Genomic DNA, 14,140 nt, shown 5'->3' on the forward strand with positions numbered 1-14,140 from the left:
TCAGAGTAGAAGAAGATATTTTCAATGCACATATAATAAAAGGAGTCAAACAAATAAGAAGAGAGACAATAGAAAAACAGGCAAAAAATTCTATCAGGGTCTTTACAAAAGAAGGATATTCAAATGATCAAAACTTTGAAATGGTTCTCAACATTAATAAGAGAAATTCAAATTAAAACCATAATGAAATACCACTAACATCTACCAGGGTAGCTAAAATTAATAAGACTCACATAGCCAACTATTGGCAAGGATGTAGAGCAATGGCCTTGTTTTCTGCTGGGAGTGTGAATTGGTAGAACCACTTTGGAAAATTGGCAGTTATCTACTAAAACTGAACTCATGCATACCATCTGCACCAGAAATTCCACTCCAAGGTACAGACACAACAGAAACACATACATATTTTCACCAAAGGCATGCTCAGGAATGTTCATAGCAGTACTATTCATAATAGACAAAACCTGAAATAAAAAGGTCAACAATAGCAAAATGAATCGATAAATTATGGCACACTCATACAATATAATACTGTAAAGACATGAGAATAAACAAACTATTGCCACATAAAACAAGACTTACGCATCTCATAAAGACAATGTTGAGCAAAAGAAGTCACACACTGCATGAACCCATTTATGTAAAGTTCACAAACAGGTAAAGCTAACTTATGGGCTTAGAAGTCAGGACTGTGATTACTTGGGGGAGGAGAATGCCTGAAATGGAGCAGGGGGAGAACTAGTGATGTTCCAGGAGATGCTAGCTACATGAATACGCACACTTTGTGACAATTATTTGAACTATATCACAAAGGCAGATTGTGAGCTTTTCTGTGTGTTATACTTTAATAAAAAGTTTACCTCAAAACCTGCATATTCCTGGGGCAGTTCTTCAGGCCTCGTGAATGAGAAACTCCTGGGTTAGAGCCAGGGGATTTTATTATTAAAACGTTCCCAGTTATTCTGATAAACAATTAGTTTTAGGAACGACCAAGATGGGTTCCTAGGAAAGCAAATAGTAAACTAAAAATTCTAAGGTTGGAAGGTTTATTTCACACAGAGCAAGCTCTTCCAGAAAATAGACCATGGAAAAGTACACATCAGTCATATAAAAGCCCTGGCAGGGCAGCTCAGTTGGTTAGAGCAGGTTTGATCGCCCATCAGGGCACAGACAAGAAGCAATCAATTAATGCATAAACAAATGGAGCAACAAATTGATGTCTGTCTGTCTGTCTGTCTCTTGCTTTCTCTCTAAAGTCAATAAACAAAATTCAAAAGAAAAAAGAAAAGAAAGGAAAGGTACCCCTGCCTGGGAGAGCTGACAGAAGATGAATGATGCAAGTTCCTACTGCAGGCCACAGCTGTAGAGACAAGAGCACAGCTGTGGAATGTCACCAGAGGGGCCCTTTGCCCAAATTCTTGTCCTGATGAGTCATTCAATAAAGAAAGCAGGTAACCTCTATGTGCTGAATCTCAGCCTCTGAAACCACGCAGCAGACTGACCCACTTCAGGAGAAACAAGAGCCTTCCCTCACTAGTTCTGTGGTGAAGGTAACTCAGTCATCAGCTCCAAGAGGTCTCTCCATGCCAAGGGAGAAAGTCATGGAGTTTCTGGGGGAAAGAAGTTCACTTGCTTGAATCAGTTTAGACTGATGTGAATTTTGAAAAAGCAAATAACTTTGTTACACTCTCTGTTTAACATTGCTGCACTATGTCATGTTGGCAAAGAGCTGTGCAGGTGCTTAAAATCAACCAGTTTCAATTCTTCTAGGTTAGAAGAAGAGAAAGGTCCATGAACCCACTAGTCATTAAGACATTATCTTCTTCAGAAAAAAAATGACAAAATGACCATGAAATGTGTTTTATTGTTGGACTGAATGAGATTAAATCCCAGCAATGCTAATTACTACACTTGTGACGATGAGGTCCTCCAGATCTGTCACATGCCACAGTACCCAGAAACTTCTGGCTTGATAGAGCTATGGACTGTCCTGATGAAGGTGAAACTCTGGTGCCAGCTTGGAGATGAGGAAAAGTATATATCTTAAATTAATGGCCATTATATGGTGCCATATTACTGAAAAGGAGAATACATGAATTTGGAAACTATGTGGTAGAGGTAAGAATAACTCTGCTTCCCATGACTCCTAAGTGACCCACATAAGAAACCCATCACCACGAGTCTAGGTTTTGTGACTCTGGAGGTCCTGTATCCCAGAGGAGGAACATTTCCACCAAGGAACACAAGAGTTTTATTAAACCTTAAGGTACAGCTGCCACTCAGTCACTTTGGGCTTCTTGCCCAAGAGACCAGCAGGCAAGAAGAGGAATCACCATCTGGTAGGAATAAATGAACCTGATTGTTAAGAGGAAATAGGGCTCCTCTAGCTCAGCGGGGTCAGGGAGGAATACACAGGGCACTCAAATGATACACAGCGCATCTCTTGGGTCTCCTCTGCTACATTTTGACATTAAAAAGACAAAGACAGCAGAAGGACATGGTGGTCAAGCCTCATAGCTCCTAGAGGTGAGGCCTGGGTTACCCCACCACATAAGCTACCAGTACCAACCAAGGTGGGGGATCTAGAAAGGCCAATAAGAAAGGTGAGTTTCAGCTGCAGCCATGAGACCAGTCTTTCCCCAGAAAAAAACAGATTGGAATCCTAAAGAAACTGTTGAGTGATGCGCTGAAGAAATAGGAAGCAAGTGGATGCAGGTAACACAAGGGAGAGATTGCTGTAGCTCCCCAGATGCCCCCCTTTATGTTTGAAGGACACATTCCCCCACTTGGTGGAAGTATTGCCTGATGATTGCTCATCACTTTGTCTCTTTTCCAGAACTGACTTTCATCCAAGGCTGCTGCTTTATTCAAGGTTACACTCATTCTCCAGGGAACAGCCAGTACCCGATGATTGTTTGATGAAGGCTTACAAAGTCTTGGACCTCCTTTGCTTTAATTCCAGATGTTTCTGAAGGTCTAATCATGCTGCTTCTGGGACTGACTGAAGCCTTTGTTGCAAGTGATTCATAGTTGAATATTCCCCTCTCCCCAGTCCTGTCTCCCTCACTCCCTTACACATCCTTCCCCACAAACCACCTGCACTCAAATCTCTCTCAACACCTTTTTCCTGTCTTATTGCAATAACTTCCTATGTGGTTTCCTTCTTGTACTCTTGCTACCCAAAGTTTTTTCTCCACTCAGAAGCCAGAACAATCTTCAAATGTAGGTCAGTTAATGTTACCCCACTTCATGGTTTCTTATCCAAGGGCCTTTGCAAGGTTCACAGGGCCCTACCTGGTCTAGCTCCAGCCTTCCCTCCAGCCTCATCACCGACTTCTCTTCCCCAGGGTCACCCACTTCCTGACTGCCACTGCCCTGCCCATGTCAAGCACTCTCCCAAGTCAGGGCCTTAGCACTGGCCATTCCCTCTGCCTGGAGTGCTCTTCTCCTGGCACACACATGTTTTGCAACCTCTCTTCATGTAGATCCTTGGCCAAATGTCACCTTTTCAGAGAGGTCTTCTAGGTCCCTCCTCCATAGCCCTTACCATCATCTGATATTCTATTATTGATTCATGATTTTTGGGGGGTCTCATCTCCCATTTTACTATAATATCCATGAAGGCAAGGATTTTTCCTTTTCCTTTTACTGCTATATTCCCAGTACCTAGAACAGTATCTGCTGATATTAGGAGGCATTCAGCAAATAATTATTGAATAAATGGATAAACAGTATATTGTGGGTCTATATATCCAAGTATACACATTTTCCAAACAGAAGGGCAAAATAATTGGAAACATGCTGACAATGACAAACTTGGATTAAATCACACTGTGGCCCGCTGAAGACTAAAATCTTTTAATGGTCCCCACAGGCTACTGAAGAGTTCAAATGATTAGTCAAAACACAAAAATCTTTTAATATGTCTGGTGCCTCAGCTTTGTGAGAAGAGGGATTGAATTTTGGTGACTATTGTTGTTTATTTGTTTGTTTATCACATTGCCCAACATTCTTTACACCCAGTGGTCAATAGATAGGAATGGGCCATTTTTCCAGTATCCTGCTCCCCCAGCAATGCAGTAAAAGGCATTGAAAGAGATCAGATTTGTGTTATATTACTCAGGATTCAGTGTGAAACAAATGGAAATGGCTCCAGGTATTCACATAGAGCAACAGGTGCATGCAAAATCTTTGGAAGGGCTGGCGGAGCAGAAGTCACTTTGTTCTAAGGTAGCATCACCAGAGCAATGCTAAGATCTGGAAAAAGCTGCTCCTTCTGCTTCCACAGTGGTCAGCACCATAACTTCCTGATACCCACATGTTTAGTCAACTCGTCCTGGAAGGAGGAGTCCAGACTCCAAAAGTGCTCTTCCTGCCCTAAACTTGCCTGCTAGTCCCCTCTCTTGAGCTGTCCCTATACTGACTGAGTCCATTTCATTGGATATAGCATATCCAGAACTAGCTGTGCATGAATCTGTAAATTGTCCTTGAAAGCCTTCCAGATACAAGTAGGTAAAAGAAAGGCTAGGAATGGATGTTGAGTCAAAAAGCATTATCCAGCAGACACGTCAACAGTGAGAAACTTTACATGGGGATATTCCTTTGCTCTACAACAATGAAGTTCAATATGGGGGTGATTATTTTTTGGAAGACAAAAGAAAGTTCCGTTAATATACAACAATAACTTTCATGTAATGAGTGCTTAATTTGTGCTTGGCACCATACAAAGCACTTAACATTTATAATCTCATTCACTCATCTCAGTGACTCTTTGAAGTCAGTACTAATATTTTTCTCATTTTATAGATTAGAAAATCAAGGCTTAGAAAGTTTCAGAGGTGTGCCAAGGATATACAGATAGTGAAAAACAGAGCTGGGATATAAACTCAAGGACAAAGTTCTTAACCACCAGGCAGTATCATTCCATCACCAGCTTACATCATCGACCCCATCAACATAGAAAACTTCACCATCTGTAGCCTCATTTCTCTTCTCTATTTCTCTCTCCCCTCCCCTCCCCCACCTCCACCCTCCTCCTTATACTAGCTCTGTTTTCTCGCTTTTTCACTTTTGATCTAACTTCAAATATGTAACTACTATAGCCCTAGCTGGTGTGGCTCAGTGGACTGAGTGCCAGCCTGTGCACCAAAAGGTCGCTGGATTGATTCCCAGTCAGGGCACATGCCTGGGTTGTGGGCTAGGTCCCCAGTTGCGGGTGCATGAGAAGCAACCACACATTGATGCTTCTCTCCCTCTCTTTCTCCCTCCCTTCCCCTCTCTCTAAAAATAAATATATAAAGTCTTCTTTAAAAAAAACCATGTAACTACTACATAGGCATATATCTATACATCTATGCATATAAGCATGGAGTGTAGTACTAAAATCCACTCTAAAGCAATCAATTTATTTCCAAAGATATCTTCATAAGGGAAGTTTGAAATATCCTCTGGGAAAAGTCACAAGTCTTTGGATGATAGGAGTAGGATGTTGGGAAAATATCAGTATTCCTAGCAGGAAAACTTAAAAGACATTTCAAAATTCTCTTAGTCATGTATCAGGGAGTCTTGAGAAAGACCAGTCACTCTGGCTATTTTTGTTACTAAAAAAATTTAAACATTCCCCTATTTGTTTTTTGGTTTCCTAGGTTATCTTTTCCAGAGGTCAGTCTGGATTTTAATTAAGAGAATTACAGAAGAAGCACAATGACAAGCACATTCTATTTCTGATGAGAAACCCCTGAGTCATCTTAGAAAGCAACATGGAAGGGCCTGGCATTGTTGTATTGAATGATATATTGAATGTCTACTTAGCACAGGCTCTTCTATGCAAATATCTAATTTCTTTCTTATAAAAATCCTTTGTGAGCAGACTGTGTGGACTTTGTTGAATGAGCGGATCAAACCAAGGTTTAGTAACTTGTACATACTCATACTGATAGTAGGCAGTAGAGCCAGAATTTGAACCCAGCGCCCTTCGTGCTGAATCACCTACACCCCCACTGTCTAGTTCCTAGAGTTTCCCTTGTTATAACTCCTATTTCCTGTCATTAGTCTTTCTATTTAAAAATAGTCTTAAATGAATTATGTCTGTCTGTAACTTATCAAGAATAAAATAGAAAATCAATATTGTGGTTGGATCAACATTGGAAGTCTTGTTTCCCAAAGGAGGAACACTTCTAATAAGGGATAAACAGAAAAAGAGTTTTATTAAACCTTAAAGTTATGGCTGTCACCCAGTCACTTCAGGTTCCTTGGCTAAGAGACTAGCAGTTAAAGAAAGGAACCATCACCCTAGTAGGGGTAAATAAACCTGACAGTTAGCAGGAGGTAAGGCTGCTTTGCCATAAAGAAGTCATGGAAGTATTATGTGGCAACTACACAATCCACAAAGTAGGTTTTCTTTTTCCTCTGCCTCGTTTTGATAGTAAATGGACAAGGATAAAAGGGCATGATGATTGAGATCTTAACATTACTATTGTCTAAAGAAGAAAAATTATAGAATTGGGGGTAATGAGCAACAGCTAGAACAAACTATGAGTGGACATAAGAAAGTGCCACAGGAGGGGATGGGCACAGAGAACACTTCATAAGTAATAACTTAAGGATGTTTTCTTCTGACTCTGGCTACCTTTAAAGAGTCCCTTTGGGAATCTGGCCTTTGGCATGGTCTTTACTCACAGTCCCTCAACTTTGGGATAAGAAGAAGCTGTCAAGTCAGAATTGTTTGTGGACATTCCTGGAGTTTACAAGGCATATTCCTTGTAATTTGCTTTCAAAACCAGCAGCAATGAGACCTGATGTATAGGCCTGTGCTCTCACGTTCTCTGAACTGGTCCACACTTGGTCACAGTTCAGACTCAGTGACCTATTGTAGGAATTTGAAAAGTAGCTTGAGGATTTATTTACTTGTAAGTAAGTAGTCTTTTCTTGACTGTTAAGGTGACACTAAGGGACAGTGTGACACCAGACCCTCCACCAAATAAATACTTTTTCTATTTTGCCTCTCAATAAGATACCTTACATTTTTTAAACAAATGAATGGTGAATGAATAAATGATAACTTTCTCTTGCATGGCCAAGAATGCCATTTCTGAAGTCTCTGAGTTAGAAAACAATGAGGGGAGGGATCACATTGTTTCCAGAGGGCCACCATTAAATATTCTAATGTGTTAATTTATTCAATAATTTATCCATTCCTTCATATGCAATAATTGTCTGCTATTTGTCAAGCATGGTACTTCAGGCTAGAAGTGAAATATAAATATGACATAGTTGTACCCTTGAGAAATTTAAAATTGTATAAAAAATCATGAAATATATTTATAGAGTAAGTGCTATAGCAGAAGAATACACAAGATTCTTATTTCTGAATAGGATGGGGGTGAGGATTGAGGAAAGCAAAACAGAGAAGCAGTGTTACAGCTGGGCAGTATAGAACGAATATGTGATTGCAAGTTAAAAATGAACAGGAAGGGCATTCCAAGAGAAGGCAAACATGAAAGTTGTGGTTGGGAAGTAGCTGGTGGTCTGACATGATTAGAGCAGAGGGGTTATGAGTATAGACAACTTGCTGAAGGTGAAGAGAGAAAACTAGATGGGGTCATAGAGTGACAATGGGGATTCATAGCTCTTTTAAGCAGGACAGTGATTTGACAATATAGGTTTTGGCCTTCTGTATTCCTAACCTCTAATGGTTCTCTCCCTACCATACAAGCTACATTACTCCTTTATTATTTGTTTTTCCTAATGTAGTGCAATTGTGGGCATTGCCCAGAGCTGATGCTTACTTCTCCCTCTGTCCTTTCTTGGTGAATAATTACTCTCATGTACTCCACTGTCACCTCTCTGTTAATAGCTCAATTCCTTATCACCTTTCTGCATCTTTCACTCATGTTTAGTCTCTTGTTCTCATAACATATAGGTCATCTCTATTGGAATGTGTGATGACTCTGTGATGTATCAACTTGGCTTGGATGAACGACATTTCTCAGATTTTCCTTTCTATTATGTTTCTGATTAGGGTAGGCTTACAGGAGAGTTGTAGGGCAGGAGAAAAGCAGTGGTCATTTTATTGCACACACACACATCTTCTCCCACCTATTCCATCAAACTATAGTCTAGATACTGCAGTGAGGGGATTTTGAAAATGTCATTAAAGTCTGAAATCAGTTGATTTTGAGTTTATCAAAAAGGAGATTATCCCAGGGGTAGTGGTGAGGGAAAGAGACTCACTTAATTAGGTGGAAGCCCTTTAAAGGAGGACTAGGCCCTCCCTGAAGGTCAGAGACACCAATCAGGCCTGCATGCTCTCCCTTCTGCTGGACCTTCCTTCCTGTGAACCTCAAGGATTAGTTAGACCTCATGGGATGCCTGCCTGTTCATGATCTTCCCTTTCTGAATGCCTGCTCTATGGACTTCAGGCATAGAAATGTGAGCCAATTCCATATAATAAGTACATATCATATATACATTTATATATATATAATATGTATATATATTTATATGCATATATACATACATATATAAATGATGGTATGTATATGAGATATATAGATGTGAGTTATCTCTCTCTTTTATTGGTTTTGCTCCTCTGATGGAATAGTTGAATTCTAACTTATATAGACTGTTCCATTCTCACTTTCAATTCAGTTATCCAGAATTAAATTCAATATATTTTTCCTTTTCCATTTGTCCCATGATACACTATTTTCTGGAATTTGAGAAACAGGTACAGTTTTGTCACTTCATTCTTCTCAATTACAGGTTTCCTTTGAAGTTTCTCTCTTCTATTCTAAACCAGGTTCTGTCTCAGGCTGAGATGATTTTCCTTCTTTCTTAAGTTTTTCCCAGTCTCAGTTTATACCATCTCAGTGAAAATGATAGTCATAATAGGGTAAGTACTTCTATGCAAGACACACTGAGAAGTGATTTTTTACAAATGATCTCATTTTATACTCACCATAATCCTATAAAATGGGTATAATTATTACCCTCACTTTATAGTCTGCAGCACTGAGGAACAGAAAGGTTAACTTTTCAGTTCATATATCTAGTAAGTGGGGCAACTGGGATTTGAATCTGGGCCATTTGACCTTAGAGCCTACCATTCTCACAATCCCCCATATGAATTTCACTCTAAACCAACCTGCCTTCTCACTGTTCTTGAATTATGATGCTCATTTCCTCACCTGCTTATCTAATTTCCCTTCAAGGGACACACTTACTTCTTGCTTTTACCAGATTCTACCTTCCTCAAAAAATATTCACCCATTATTACAAGCCATACACATTTGACTCTTTTCTCCATGTCTACTGCACTGATTTATGTGAACACCTCATTTCTCCACTTAGACTATCAAGGAACATGTCTAAATTTATTGTATACAGCTAAGAAGTCCTCCACGAATAGATATTTCATTAGTACAGTTTTGAAGGAAGAGTCAGACACACAAAAACACTGCTACCTCTGGAATATTAACACCATATTTTTCAGGTGCATACCAGATGATTTCGGTCTCACTAATCCAATTGTTAGTGTGAATATTGAAAACTTCTTTATGACAAGGAAGATTTCACTCATTTAATTAAATTATCTAATCATGCATGTTCTGACAAGTTTCCTGGAGGTAAAAATTTAGAAGTTCCCAACTATGTCAGATTGATTACTGGAGGCCTTACTAAGCAATTTCACAGTCTTTGCCCTTAGAAAATCATTCTGATCCAAATGGACTCTGCCAGATTTTCTATTTTTCCATGACCTATGTCAGCTTTTTAAATTTCTTTGTTTATGTGAATTTGGTTCGGGAAGAATTGAATATAAAGGAAAAGGAACATTGTCTCTTCCAGAGAAACTCAAGATAAATATATTCTAACACATTGTGTTTCTCCAGTGCTTGGCATATTGAACCAAGCTGCAAATGTTAGTTGACTGAATATTTTTTTTTACTAGTTATTCTCTTACATTACTTATTGAAATACCATATGATATTTATATCTCTTTCTTTAAAGGACTATGTATCTTAACTTTTTTTTTAAGTATCTAGCACAATCCCCCAAAATGGTCGTTGGGTGGATTAAAACGGGAGAAAATCAACTGTTTAATTCCATTTCTTGTGAAAGCATAATAATCACTCATTTATAAGATCAGGATGTGGGTTTTTTTCTATTTGTAATACATCAGTTACAAATATTCTCCTGAACTACTTACTCAGTGAGGAAAGTTCCTTTAATTTGAGGAATACAAAAGACATCCTTGTGAAACTGCTTTGTATCTTTTTTCCCTTTTTATTGAATTTTTTTGGGTAACACTGGTTAACAAAATTATACAGGTTTCCCATGCACAATTCCGCAACACATCATCTGTACACTGTATTGTGTGTTCACTCCATCATCATTTATCTCTCCTATATCCTCCTCCACTTCCTCACCCCCAGCAATCCCCACACTACTGTCTGCGTCCATAAGTTCTTCCTTTTTTTCTCAGTCCCTCCACGCCACCACCTAGCCTCCCAACAAATCCCCTCCCTGACAGTTGTCAGCCTGCTCTCCATCTATGTGTCTGTCTCTATTTTGTTTGATAGTTCATTTTGTTCATTAGACTCCACATTTTGTATCTTGACTGTGGTGCTGGATTTTCAAACCTACATATGTGATAGAATCACATAAGACTAAATATTAACATATACACAAATGAGTATAAATAGAATTGTGGAAATCTGAATTATCTGAACAAGACCAGTATGTTGTATCAATGTCAATATCCTGGTTGATATTTAACTACTGCTTTGCAGAGGTAACATTTGTAAGATGTTACCACTGGGGAAAACTAAGTAAAGCGTCCATGAGAATTCTCAGTATTGTTTCTTACAACTGCATATGAATCTATAATTATCTCAAAATAAAAACTTCTTAAAAATAATCAATTCCTTTATCAGTGGTTTCATAAAGTTGGGGTTAGAGCAATTGTCATTAACAGAATTAATCAGTGACACTGTTAACTCTCCAGGATATGTTTTGGATACACAATTTGAAAAAAATGCCCCAAACCCAAAGCAGTACAGAGGGAAAGTGATGACGCAATGACCCTTGGCTAGAGGGTTTGCTCTTGGAGCTGGTGTCCACTGTCTCTTTCCCACATCTGGCTGAAATTGCATTGCTGCACACCTTGAGGGAAGCGGGATAGCAAGGCATTTAAATCTGATTGTGTATTCATTCTCTGTAAAGGCTTTAGCAATGTTACTGAAGTTTTCCTCTGCCTTTTGTCAATGAATAAGAAATACGTTTCCAAATCAGATGTTAAAATTCCAGGAGAATGTTTGAATTATAGGGTGGTGTTGATTCCATTTCACTATGCAGTAATAATAATAATATACTATTACTAGAAGTAGTTGTTTGTGCTGTCAATATTGTTACTGTACCAAGGGCTTTCCATGCCGTCTGGAATTTAGTAGTTTGTGGAGCCAGAACCTGGCCAAAACATTTGTTATTCAAAGGAACTATTTTCCTGTGAATTGTCTCCATTGCATGGAAAAGCTCCACTACATTAGGAATGGCCAGGAGAAACCCCAGGAGGAAAAGTCCAGACTGAAAAGACAGCTGTTCGGCTCTCCCAGTGGTGACAAAGGCACAGCTCTGAGAATGCCAGTTTATTCACTGTGAGTCACCAAGTGCACACAAGGTGATAATGGAGTTAGTATCAGAAAAACAGTCCCTTCTGAGACAGTCTCAGAAGGCGTCTCAGTAAAGGGAAAGCACTAAGCAACTGGCCCTTTTCTATAGAAAATGAAAGCCTGTACTGACATGCCTTTCTCCTTCCCTGGCCTAGTTGGTCCCTATCAAAACAAAGATCCTTTCCTCTGGATTTGAGCTGACTTGAGAATGGGCTGGATCCCACTTGTAGTGTTTGTGGGGACTCTAAAAAGATACTCTCTTACTTTCCAGGTGCTGGTCCATATAAGGTAATAGCATCCAGCCTTAAAGGATTGTGGTTAAGGGCACATACAGGGCTCCCTTGACTGGACATTGACCATAATTAATCTCGAATCAAGCCTTCATCTCCTAATGATGCTGGCCATTTCTATATATATAGATTGCTTAACTAGAATGACATTCATCTCCTGGGGAAGGTGAGTTGCATATAGAACATCAAGTTCTCTAGTTATTAAACTTTGGAACAAGCGATTTACCATATATATATATATATATATATATATATATATATATATATATGTGCATATCTGTGTTTTAATTTTATTTTTTTCCTTCCCACTACATCACTGACTTTTTATCCCTCTTCTTTCACATTAATTGAAAGACACATCCTGCTGGCTTCTCTTTATCTCTCTCTCCCCCTTTCTGTATGACACACACACGTGTGTTTGGTTCCCAGGCATCATCTAAGCTTACATATTTCTTCATCCAAACTTCTATTTCAAAAATCTCATAATACATCTTTTCAGTTATATTTTTTGGTATATATTCTCTCACTAAACATCTCTCTCTCTCTCGCTCTCTCACGCGCACACGCATGCGCGCACACACACACACACACACACTCATGTGAACTTATCATATCCCAGTTAAATCTTGGTTTCCTGGGCTGACATTTAGTCTTCAGCTAGTATGGCCACTGATTTTCTTGCTACCAATAGCCACAGGCATAAAACAGAAGCAGGCTGGTGCTAGATGAAACTAGACTGACAAATATTGGGAGGAAGGATAGCTCCTAGGCATCTCTAGCTGTGGGCTTAAGATATGCTGAGGCACCAGGAGAAAGTGAAAGAGCACATCCAACGGCCGAATGTCAGCAGTCTGAGTTAGTAATCAGAATACGAAGGCCACAGTCAAGGTGCGTATGTGGTAGGTGAGGAAGGGAGGGTGTGATGTTGTAGTTGTGGTGATGTCTGAAGAAGGAAAGTGACGGAAAAAGAACTATAATGAACTGAGTACTTAATAATAATTAGGCACTGTGTTCTACCCTGTGTTTTTGATATTTCTAGTTGAGTTTTTATAACAAATCTCTGACATATATGATTATTACTGTGTAGGTGACGAAAATGAGGTTTGAAGAGGTTAATAATTAGCTAGATTTGTACATAGTCAGTTGAAGATCTAGGCCCACTTCTTCTTGGAGCAACCATTTGTTTATATATTTTTTTCATTTTGTATATTCCAGCTCCCATTCATACTTGTTATGGGCTGGAGAATATAGGAGAAGAGAAATGCTGTGCATTCGTATTGTGGGGAAGTACTTGGCTTCAGGAGAAGCTTTAAAGGCTCTTCTGTTGAAGAATGGAGCCTCTATAGAAATTCAGGGGCAGAGCTGAATCCTTGCTCTTGCCTCCTAGATATATACTTCCTAAAAAGCAATGCACTGTTTAAAAAATGAACAAAAACCCGTGAGACAAGGTTTTTGTCCATTCTTAGTAATGATTTCTGGGGATGGCAATGACCTAGAGGTTGGAGCTAGGATGTATAAAGTGACAGTGAAACTAGAATATGGAGAAAAATGTGGGTTATTGACTATGCTCCTGTGGCAAAGACAATACAAACATTGCATTGAGGCTAGCATAAGTAGGATTCCAATTCAATCAGTGGAGAAGCTACCAAACAATTATAATTTGTTCATATGTTGTCAAGCAACTGACTCAGATTGTTTTAGATTCAACCAATCAAAGAAATCCATTGTTCTGGCATTAAAAATAACTCCATAATTAAAGTGTGTGTGTGTGTTTAAAGACCACTTTTGAAATGAATTTCTCAACCCAAAGAGTTCAAATTTTTTAAAAAGAAAAATGACAGGACATCCTAGACTTAGAGCTGCATGCAGCAGCTATATTGTCTCCCTTTGTGTTGTCTCCCTTGGGGAAATAATGAGTGAATTTTATGCATGGGAAGAGTTGCTATTTGCTGAACTAGAAGTGTGGGCCATGTGAGACTGCATAGTGTTTTTCAAAATGATCCTCTTCTTTCAGGACCCACAAATAGACCATGACTGAATTTTACCTAATGGAAATGTGGCCCTTAAGCACTTTCCTTTCCGGCTTGATAAATATGAGTGCTGTGACCTTGGAAGTCATATGTTAGAGAAAGAGGCCACAAGATAGAAAGAGCCAAGGTCCCAAAATCACCACCTGGAGAA

Source organism: Furipterus horrens, unplaced genomic scaffold, assembly GCF_987537825.1.
Source record: "Furipterus horrens unplaced genomic scaffold, mFurHor1.1.pri manual_scaffold_3, whole genome shotgun sequence".
NCBI classification, from domain to species: Eukaryota; Metazoa; Chordata; class Mammalia; order Chiroptera; family Furipteridae; genus Furipterus; species Furipterus horrens.